Below are 12191 nucleotides of genomic sequence, written 5' to 3' on the forward strand. Positions count from 1 at the left end.
TCACATCTCAGCACTTAGGAATGCAATCTACCAGATTGGAAGTCATGATGAAGAAATGAAGCAAGTCAAAGCTACATTAGCTCAAGTCCTGAGGAATGCAGAAGAGAAGCTGATATCAAACTTTGTCAAGAATCACTTTGGATTCAGATTGACTCAGTAAAATTGGTAAAAGCTACAAGGACTGTAAGTTGTAGTTAGTTGTCTAAATAAACTCTCATTGCATTTGTACTTAAATGTTTTTGACATCATCAAATCTATTAACTTGTATATTTTTCATAATTTACAAGTTGGGGGAGATTGTTAGATATATTTGAGATGTCTTGTCTAATCTGTTGTGTTTATTTTCAGCACTTAATATCAGGACTTACTGGAAATCAGAACTTACTGAAGTCAGAACTTATATCAGAACTTAAGGCCATCAGGATTTATATCAGGACTTAAGTGCGGGTACTTCAGATAAGGAATGCAGCTGATTTACAGGAAAGGATCATGACTAAAACAATAGAAGATATGCATGAAGAGTTGGACAACTAGAAGACTTGTAGAAGATAATATCTGATTGATATATTTTAGGAGACATAATTATATTCCATATCAATTAGAAGATAACTTGTAGCTGTGTACTATATAAACACAGCTTAGGGTTTATACTATAAGTATTATCATTCACGAGGAAGATTATACATTGTAACCTAGCAGCTCTTAGTGATATTGTTCATCACGGAGAGAGTAGTTTAATCTACTTTGTAACAGAGCTTATTATATTGAATAAACTTGATTACTGTTACATACTTGTGTTCTAAATCAATTTGATTGTATAAATACTATATTAAACCCCCTTCTATAGTGTTGTGTGACCTAACAATATAATAGGTTAACACTTTATATGTGGTGCTTAACTTAAGTATTCGCATAACCTAACAGCTCTTAAGAATATTGTTCTTGAGATAGTTTGTTACAGTTTATTAAAGATCAATATAAACTGTTATTTGATTCATCTATTCTTACTTTACTTTCATAATACATCGATTTATTTAGTAATTGTATCCAATCCCCTTAAACAATTACTTTACTGGGTAACAACATAATGCTCCCGTCTCTTTCTTTATATAAGTATATGATTTGTTATATTCAGTTTCTATGTAAGATTTTATTATTTACAAATATGTTTCATCTACATATACATTGGAGAGCCAAAATGGTTAATCTTAATAATGTATTATAAATATGTATGAAACATATGACTTTTTAATATGTGGCTAAAAGCACACAATAAGCACTAACTTAAATATGTCTCGAGTATTTTTATTGGTGGAACTGTTGTGAATGCAAGGGGTCAATCATATTTATGATTATAAGATAAATAATAATGCTTTAAACTCTTGAAATTTGATGTTTATTGTGTGTCGTTGGGCACATATTAGAAAAACTAAATATAAACATCCTCCAATTTTGAGGATCCCCAACAAATTTTAATGATAAAAAAGTAAAACATTATTTTTAAATCTGATACATTAATTGTAATAATGTACTTTTATCAATAAAATTTGTGGAATAAGGAATTATTGTAAAAGTAAGTCCAATTGACTAGCCATTCTCCTTTTTAAGTTAAAACAAGCTTCATAGCCCGTGCGAGCTTTTTGTGTGCCGTTCAAGTATAACATTTTTGACTATTTTCTTATTGCTATATTATGTGCAATCTTAGATATATCAAATACAAGTTGATAGTTTATCAATGTAGATGATATTTATATAATACATTATCAACATACACAATATTTTTAATATAGCTCATTAATCAAATTATAAATTTTCTTGTTTGTGTCGTGTAACTTGTGGTTACTTAATGAATACAAACAAGGTAGTAACTGTATGTTTAAGACAAAAATATTAAAACTTATTCTATAGAATGCCATCAGTATTTTTCACAAAGAGTAAATTAAAAATTAACATATATAAATAGTTGAGCAAATTTTTGGAGTTTGGTTAATAAACTATAAGTAATGAGGTATTCTATTAAGTAGCTACTAACTTACAACTACCTTGTTCCATTTAAAACATAAAAAATGCATAACTAAAGTTATAAAAGACTTACAATTGTGATGACCTAATCTAGGGGTTAGGAAATGAGGACTCACACACCATTAAACTAATAATATCAACAGATATATTAAACTCCGATTAACTACTAACAGGATCTACACATGATTAAGTTTGAGACAAGATTGCAACTACCAACCAAAGTAAATATATTACAACCCAAAATATTAATGAATTTAATTTCATTCAATTCCTAAATGGAACCGACAGATAACCCATTGTATCTGAACCAACTTAAAGAATCCTTCCATCTACTACGCATGCTCACACTCACTGCTACCTGCTCTGGCATCTGGAAACCTATGACACGGTAGGGACTGCCAGGTGCGCTCATGGGAGCTGAACGCCTAAGTCTGGCCATCTTCTTTCTTACCTGCCGTGGTTAGAGCAAAGAAAATATAAATGAGCACAAAAGCTCAGCAAGTAACTACATTGCAGTTCTATAAAGCAATAATAATAACAATAGCAAAATCTGAGGCATTCTACTTTTAGATCTCTAGGTGGCAGATTTATATCTTTGGCTATACAAAGGTTATGAAGAAAGGTTTGGGCTTTCAAGAATCAAGGATCAAGATAGGGTGAAAGCCGACATTCATCACAATTCAATAGTAGAAATCATATCAGAAAAGCATAATAATATCATGGAACAAGATATATGGTATCATGGCATCATGATTCAAATCAAAACTTTTTAACCAAATCATTGCTCAAAATCTTTTATGATGCTACGGATTACATCCGGTGATCAACATCGAAGTAATCTCGAACCTCGCTTAGTTCTAAACAATATTGGTGGGATCCCGAGGCATCTTTTAAGCCTCAAATAATAAGTGTGGAAAGGACATGCCTCTTTGTCCAGATCCACTATTCTCAAGAAATCATTTTTCCCCTTTGGCAATTCTCAAGAAAACATTTTTCCTCTTTAGCAATTCAACTTTTAAAAACTTTGCAGTTTTATAAGAATTAGATGCCATAAAGAATAACATTTCAAAAGTTCTTAAGGAATGAAATAATCATATCAATCTTTAAGGGATTCCAAACAATAAGACTACGATCAACCATAAGAGGATTATGATTACTAGATTCTTATCAAAAGAAGAACTATCCTCATACTAGAGGGGTAATCAAGGATGAATATCAATGATTCAACAACTAAGGAAGAAGTATTGAAAAAGAGTTATAACGATAATCAACAAAGGTAGGGGTGTCTGATATCAAGTGTAGTACATGGCGTCCATCCAGTTACAAAGTTTGGATATGGAAATAAAGGATAGTTATCAAATAAATGTAGTTCAAGGAATTTGAATTATAAGCAATGGTCAATATAGGGAATTATTGAAGCAATACTAGAAATGAAGTTCGAGGAATTAAGAGAATTAATCATCAAGGCAAAGGTATTCAAGAGAATTAATCAACAAAGAAAAGGTATTCAAGTTAATGAATAATTCAGGTTACTCAAGACATTTCTCAAGGGAATTCATAAAGGTTCTCTTAGGGTTTACGAGATCATAGGGTGACCAAGGAAATAGGCAATGTAATCGGGTATGAATCAATCAAGTGGTTGTAAACGGTCGAACAAGATTCAATAACAAGTTATCACAAGAATCAATATTAGGATTTATCAGAAATCAATAACAGGTTTATCACAAGTATAAAAAAGAATCACTTTATTTTATCATGGCATTATCAATATCAATTCATAAGACAAGGCAGAGTTACTTGCCTTAAATCGCTTTCCCGCTTTACTGAAATTGAAACTAAAATACTGAAGTTGAACTATTGCCACCTAAGTTTCCTTTACCTTTTCTAGCCTGAATGCCTCCACTATTTGAATCTACAATCCTGAATGCCTCCGCTATCTGAATCTACAATCCAAAACAAAATACCTAATTAGATACTTATTCGCACTCAACGTTCCCTGAATGTCTAACGATTATCCCAACTCGCATTAAAGCTTAACTTATATACACAAGTATAATCACAGAATATTCACATAGCACTTAGTAGTATATACTTATATATTTAACTCGTATATTCAAGCATAATTATAGAGTACTCATATAACACATAGCGAGTATATATTTGTATACTTCAATCTATATCTTAACAAAACAATCATGATCTAAATAACTCGACAACCAAACAACTATTCCTTCATTTTTAACTATAAAATTCGAACCAAAACAAATGGTACCAAGCCAAGAAATCAACATGCAACCATTAAACTTGACATGCAACTAACCAAACATCTGTTAAATACCAAATCAATCTTACACAAACCATATAATTAGACTCTTAAATCAAATCGACCAAATAACTTAAATCAACCCTTTTTAATACCATATACCATTCGGCTTTTTCAATAAAATACAAACAATTTATCAAATATCTGAAAGGAATATGTCCTAAGTCCAATCATGTATTAGGATTTAGGAATAACTTTTATGTAATCTATTTTGATTTCATTGATATTAATACAGACTTGTTTTGTTTTTATTACGGGCTTTATCTATTTAAGTGTTTAAATAAGATATACCATAGTTTAGAGTAAAGTTTTTTATGGATTATGATGAGATCATAATAGTGAGACCTAAAAAGATGATAACTCTAAACTTAAATAGTTCCTGGTCGTAGGATTACTAACTGGTAATTAATAATCCGCAAAGATTGGTACATACTATGCTTGCTTCATTATGAAGGATGTCTGTTCTCATAGACATTTGTGTGGTGACACTATAGCTAGTATGTAGGTGTTTATTATAGAATAAGTTCACTGAACATGACTCGCCCAGCTGAACAACTGATGGAGTTCACTCACGTGTCAACAGTTGTTCGCTTAGTGATAGTTGTACAAGTATCCTTAGACTTGAGGTCATCATAGTCATCTTGTGTACACTGAACTATGCTTTGGTTTAGTTCTTAGTCTCCAGGGACAATTATTAGGGCTCTTCTGGGTATAGGAATTTGTACACGAAGATAGTGTATGATCAATAAAGGATCTACCCCTTCTAGTGAAGGAGGCGAATGTTCAAGGCTGATCCACTTATGCTAGTTCAGGAATCTCTGGCCAGAGTAAATGAAATTAGAAAGGAGTTTCTAATTTGCATAGAACTACGCATAGTAAATGGTAAGCAAAGTGATTGAATTAGATAGGCTTGACACGAGATCCATGCCTTGTATTTAATCGGGACATTGTAGGGTAGAAGGAATTTATTTTACGGTAACTATTCACTGACAAGTTCTTGGTATTCTAAGCAGTGAATTTATATTATCCGGATAGTCGCGATATGTTGAGAAGCATCACTCACGATGTAGAATAAATGTGATTAATTAATTAATCATATTTAATAAATTAAAGAATTTATATAAATAATGATAAAATAGTTTTATTATTATTTATTTCTACTACCGGCTTAATATTGAACCTACAGGGTCACACCATAAAAAGAGAATAATTTAATGGTGGAGGAATTAATTAATAATGGCTGATAATTATTTATTTTTGAAATAAATAATTAATTGGCAAATTTAATAATTGATTAAATGAGATTTAATTGATTATAAATTAATTAAGAAAAGTTCTTAATATTATTAATTAAAGGATTTAATTTTTGGGAATTAAATCAAGAGAGAGAATTATTTCTAAAGTGTTTAGAAAAATGATTAATAATTAAAAGGTATTTTAATTATTAATGAGAATAATAAATGGGATAATAATAATATTATTTATGAGAAAATTTCAGCTGAAAATTTTGCCTATAAATACACTATTATAGACCCTATTTTATTCTAACCCGAACAAACCCGAAAACACAAAAAAGTTTGGAAAACCGAATTCTCTCCACCTTCTTCCTCCTCCTTAACATCGTTTTCTTGGTGGATACCGGTGGAGTGCTTCACACTTGAGGAGCAACTGCTAAGGATCTCTGATCGTTGTCTCCGAATTATTTTAAAAGGTTAGATTCGATCCCTCGAATTTTTATTAATGATATGTATGCTTTTATTTGGATTTTGTATGTGTAAAAGTGTTTTGCCATGCCCCCGCTACGTGAAAAATCCAACAATGGCATCAGAGCATAGGTTGTATGCATATAGATCTGTGGTAAAAATTTCAGAATTTTATGTGCTTATATGAATTAATTATGATTTTTACAAGTTATATCATGGATTATTTTTGCCTGATGAGAAATCATTTCTCAGAATAATTTTGAATGTTGATCTGGGTTCTACAAGTGTTGTAGATCGTCTGGGTATTTTTTTCATAATTTTATGATGTATAGATTTTTTGTTATGAATTTTTGAAGTTGTATCAATTAAATTCGTAATTAAATAAATCATATATATATGTATTATTATTTGTAAGTATATGTATATCTGTATTGCTACTATTGCTTGTCTGCTGTGTTTACTGGCAAGACAAAGAAGACAGACACAGGTCAGAGTTGTCAGGCACGGCAACCGAGAAAGAAAGCATCGGCGGCTGCAAGAAAAAAAAAATAGGGGTGTAACGCATTCTGGGAATGCGTTACACACCTGTGACGCATTCACGGAATGCGTTACACCCTTAAATGGCTTAAAAGGTGTGTAACGCATCACCGGAATGCGTTACAGGGCTTGTAACTCGTTCCTGTAATGCGTTACAGCCCTTCTGTTGATTTTAAAATTGATTTTCTGGGAGTTTCGTAACTCCGTTTTAGGCGTGCAATATACCGTTGGATTCATTTTTTCGAGATGGATCTAACGGAGTGATCAATTTTAGTTTATATAAAATTTTGGAACTGTTTATATTCCATGAAGTGTTTTAAAGCTGTTTTTGATCGTTTGAATTGATTTTAAATGCTTCATGTGATACATAGAGATGTATAATGCTTAGACTAATGTGCTAGATGATGTAACATGCCTACCTTGATGTTTATTCATGTTGATATATGTGATATATGCTTAGTTTATCATGCGATGATAGATTTAGGTGAGCTTAAATAAACATAAGGCGTTTGTTAGACAACCTAGTATAGTGAAATTGTTTCATAACCTTAATAATAATATTATGAATACAATCATGAGATTCTTGTGTTTATGAAACACGTAATTGAATATGAATTTTTGATATGAGAGAAAGGATGATTCTGTCAACAACAGATTTCTATCTGTAAGAAAGGGTTATTAAGTGACGCCTCTTGACAATGCTCCACCCGATCTGGGAATCATCTGATTATTGATTATTGATTTGAAATATTTAATTTAAAAGAAAGAATTTTTTTATAATATGATTATGATTGTAACGTAATATAATCCCTCTAAAATTAAATAATATCAAGTAGTAATTGGCCAATGATACAACGGGCTTGTGTCGGTCATAGCCTTCCAACATGGTAGAAAGTAGTTCTTATTTTTGAATCATTGTCGTTTCGTGCCACAGCCGAGGGCTTTGATTTCGAAATAAGAAATACTTGTCTATTACATAGAGATGTGTACATTGAATAAGAATCTAAAGGTCGTTACGTGCCACAGCCGTGGGCCTTTAGGGACTGATTCAATTGTACGGAATGTTGGGTTAGACTTGACTTAGAATATTGAGTTTGTCGTGCCACAGCCGTGACTCAATTATTCAAGAGGCTAAAGTTTGATTAGGGAATAACATTAGATGTAATTGACAAGAGTTGTCTGCCTATTGAACATTACATGGCATTTCGTGCCACATACGGGGTTGTGTAATGGAATGTAGGATCCCTATTCCTACTAGCATTATGAATGCTTAATTTTTCATGTAGGGGGTTGAATAAATTAGGAAAACTAGTGGGAGCCACTTATGAATAAAGACCCGATTCATATAGTGTTTTGAAATGAAATCGAATATTTGCTAAGTGTTGTTATGTGTTTATAATTTACAGATTTACTTTATACGTTATGTCTTCTGCACTATAACTCAGGAGCATACTAGATGCTCACAAATTGACTGGTCCTAATTATGCTGACTGGCTTCGAAACTTGAGAATTGTTCTCAGGATTGAGAAGCTGGAATACGTGATTGACTCACCTAAGCCTACTGAACCTGCTAGTGATGCACATAATGATGAACATGTCGTGTATCGTAAGTGGATAGATGATGCAAATGTTGCTCAATGCATCATGCTAGCTTCCATGAACATTGAGCTACAGAAGCAACATGAGCATATAGATGCTCACACTATCCTCATGCATCTACAAGAGTTGTATGATGTGGCGGGGAGGACAGCTCGATATGAGATATCGAAGGAGCTGTTTGGTTGTAGGATGTCTGAGGGATCATCTGTGAATGACCATGTACTTAAGATGATCAATTTGATTGAACGTCTTGGACAACTTGGTTTTGCCATGGATGGGGAGCTGAGCCAAGACTTGGTCTTGCAATCGCTTCCAAGTTCATTCTCACAGTTTGTTGTGAACTTTCACATGAATAAGTTGGATGTCAGCCTGCCTGAACTCCACAACATGTTGAAGACTGCGGAATCGAATTTTCCCCCTAAGAAGAGTTCTGTTCTTCTAATTGGTGAAGGTTCCAATCCTAAGAAAAGGAAGAGGAACTCTTCCAAGAAGAAGAAAGTAGGTGAGAAAATGCCGGTTCCACCAAAAGCTGAAGACCCCAAGAGCAAAGTTGTTTGCTTTCACTGTAACAAGGTGGGGCACTGGAAGAGGAACTGCAAGGTTTACCTTACAGAATTGAAGAAGAAGAAGGGTAGTGAGACTACCGCTTCTGATTCAGGTATGTTCATGATAGAAATGAATATATCATTAAATCAAATTTCTACTTGGGTATTAGATACCGCCTGTGGTTCTCAAATCTGCAATTTGTTGCAGGGACCAAGGAGAAGTAGGACTCTTGAGGAAGAGGAGGTGATTCTACTGATGGGAAATGGAGCAAGAGTTGCTGCTGAAGATGTAGAATCATTTCATTTACATAGGCCTACGGGCAAGACTATTGTTTGAAATAATTGTTATTTTGTTCCCTCGATTGTGAGGAATATTATTCCCATGTTAGACTTGGATGGATTTTCATTTATTATTGAGAATAATGAATGTTCTATTCTTAGAGATAATATTCTTTATGGACATGGTACTTTAAATAATGGTCTGTATATATGTGACATAATTTACTTCAGATTGAACAAACTAATAAAAGAAAAGGGATGATGAAAATCTCACTTTATAGTGGCATTGCAGTCTCCATTTAGTAGACATGGAGAGAGGGCTGCAAATTTGCTAGGAATGGTACACACAGATGTATGTGGACCAATGTCTACGCAAGCCATGGGTGGATTTTCATACTTCATTACTTTCATAGATGATAGATCTGGATTCGGATATGTGTTTGATGAAACACAAGACTGAGGCCTTTGAAAAGTTCAAAGAATATAAGTATGAAGTGGAGAAACAACCAAACATAGTATTATAACTCTTCGACCAGATCGAGGTGGTGAATACTTTAATGGAGTGATTCTAGATTATCTCAAAATAAATGGTATAGTCTCCCAGTGGACTCCTCCAGATTGGTATCTGAAAGGAGAAATCGAACTTTGTTAGACATAGTTCGGTCCATGATGAGCTATGCAAATCTTCCAGTATTCCTATGGGGTTATGCATTGGAAACCTCAGCATATTTACTGAATAAGGTGCCTTCCAAAATCTGTTCCTCAAATTTCGTATGAGATATGGAAAGAAAGGAAACCGAGTCTTAAACACGTTAAGATTTGGGGATGTCCAACTTATGTCAAGAAAGTTGACCCAGATAAGCTGGAATATTGATCCGGAAAATGTAGTTTTGTGGGATATCCTAAAGAGACTTTAGGGTATTAGTTTTACACCGATCATCGGGTGTTTGTCTCCAGACATGCTACCTTCTTGGAAAAGGAGTTTATCCTTGAAGGAAATAGTGGGAGCAAAATTGAACTTGATGAAGTTCAAGAAGCACAAACTACTACAGATCGAGTGGAAACACCTGTTCTGACTGAACAACCTTTTGTGGAACAGCCCATTCATAGATCAGGGAGAGTGTCTCGCCAACCTGAGAGGTATTATGGCCTTGTCATTGAGAATGACAATGAGTTGTCGATCATTGATGATGACGACCCTGTGACCTATAATGAGGCTATGAGTAGTGTTGACTCAGAGAAATGGCATAGTGCCATGAAATCCAGAATGGAATCTATGTATACGGTATACAAAAGATAGATTATAGCAGATGGCCAGGTGGAGACCTATAAGGCCAGGCTTGTGGCAAAAGGATTCAAACAAAGGCAATGGATTGACTTTGATGAAACCTTTTACCTGTAGCCCTGTTAAAATCAGTTCGGATTTTGCTTGCGATTGCTGCTTACTACGACTATGAGATATGGCATATAGCCAGATGGTTTTCTTTCCAAGAGAAATGAAAACCTAGTGTGTAAGCTGCTGCAAACCATATGTGGTTTAAAGCAGGCTTCTCGAAAGATGGAACATTCGTTTTGATGAGACAATCAAAGAGTTTGATTTTATCAAAAAAAAAAAACAAAGATGAACCATGGGTCTACAAAAGGGTTAGTGGGAGCGCGGTAACATTTCTTGTATTGTATTGAATTAGAGTTGACACACATAACAACATAGCAGACCCACTCACAAAGCTACTTTTTGAAAGTCATTTTGATCGTCATAAAGATGAGATGGGTATTAGATACCAGAGTGATTGGCTTTAGTACAAGTGGGATATTGAAAGGAATATGTCCTAAGTCCAATCATGTATTAGGATTTAGGAATAACTTTTATGTAATCTGTTTTGATTTCATTGATATTAATAAAGACTTGTTTTGTTTTTATTACGGGCTTTATCTATTTAAGTGTTTAAATAAGATATACCATAGTTTAGAGTAAAGTTTTATATGGATTATGATGAGATCATAATAGTGAGACCTAAAAAGATGATAACTCTAAACTTAAATAGTTCCTGGTCGTAGGATTATTAACTGGTAATTAATAATCCGTAAAGATCGGTACATACTATGCTTGCTTCATTATGAAGGATGTCTGTTCTCATAGACATTTGTGTGGTGGCACTATAGCTAGTATGTAGGTGCTTATTATAGAATAAGTTCACTGAACATGACTCGCCCAGCTGAACAACTGATGGAGTTCACTCACGTGTCAGCAGTTGTTCGCTTAGTGATAGTTGTACAAGTATCCTTAGACTTGAGGTCATCATAGTCATCTTGTGTACACTGAACTATGCTTTGGTTTAGTTCTTAGTCTCCAGGGACAATTATTAGGGCTCTTCTGGGTATAGGAATTTGTACACGAAGATAGTGTATGATCAATAAAGGATCTACCCCTTCCAGTGAAGGAGGCGAATGTTCAAGGCTGATCCACTTATGCTAGTTCAGGAATCTCTGGCCAGAGTAAATGAAATTAGAAAGGAGTTTCTAATTTGCATAGAACTACGCATAGTAAATGGTAAGCAAAGTGATTGAATTAGATAGGCTTGACACGAGATCCATGCCTTGTATTTAATCGGGACATTGTAGGGTAGAAGGAGTTTATTGTACGGTAACTATTCACTGACAGGTTCTTGGTATTCTAAGTAGTGAATTCATATTATCCGGATAGTCGCGATATGTTGAGAAGCATCACTCACGATGTAGAATAAATGTGATTAATTAATTAATCATATTTAATAAATTAGAGAAGTTATATAAATAATGATAAAATAGTTTTATTATTATTTATTTCTACTACCGGCTTAATATTGAACCTACAGGGTCACACCATAAAAAGAGAATGATTTAATGGTGGAGGAATTAATTAATAATGGCTGATAATTATTTATTTATGAAATAAATAATTAATTGGCAAATTTAATAATTGATTAAATGAGATTTAATTGATTATAAATTAATTAAGAAAAGTTCTTAATATTATTAATTAAAGGATTTAATTTTTGGAAATTAAATCAAGAGAGAGAATTATTTCTAAAGTGTTTAGAAAAAGGATTAAAAATTAAAAGGTATTTTAATTATTAATGAGAATAATAAATGGGATAATAATAATAATATTATTTATGGGAAAATTTCAACTGAAAATTTTGC

Source organism: Apium graveolens, unplaced genomic scaffold (genome assembly GCF_009905375.1).
Source record: "Apium graveolens cultivar Ventura unplaced genomic scaffold, ASM990537v1 ctg2652, whole genome shotgun sequence".
NCBI lineage: Eukaryota > Viridiplantae > Streptophyta > Magnoliopsida > Apiales > Apiaceae > Apium > Apium graveolens.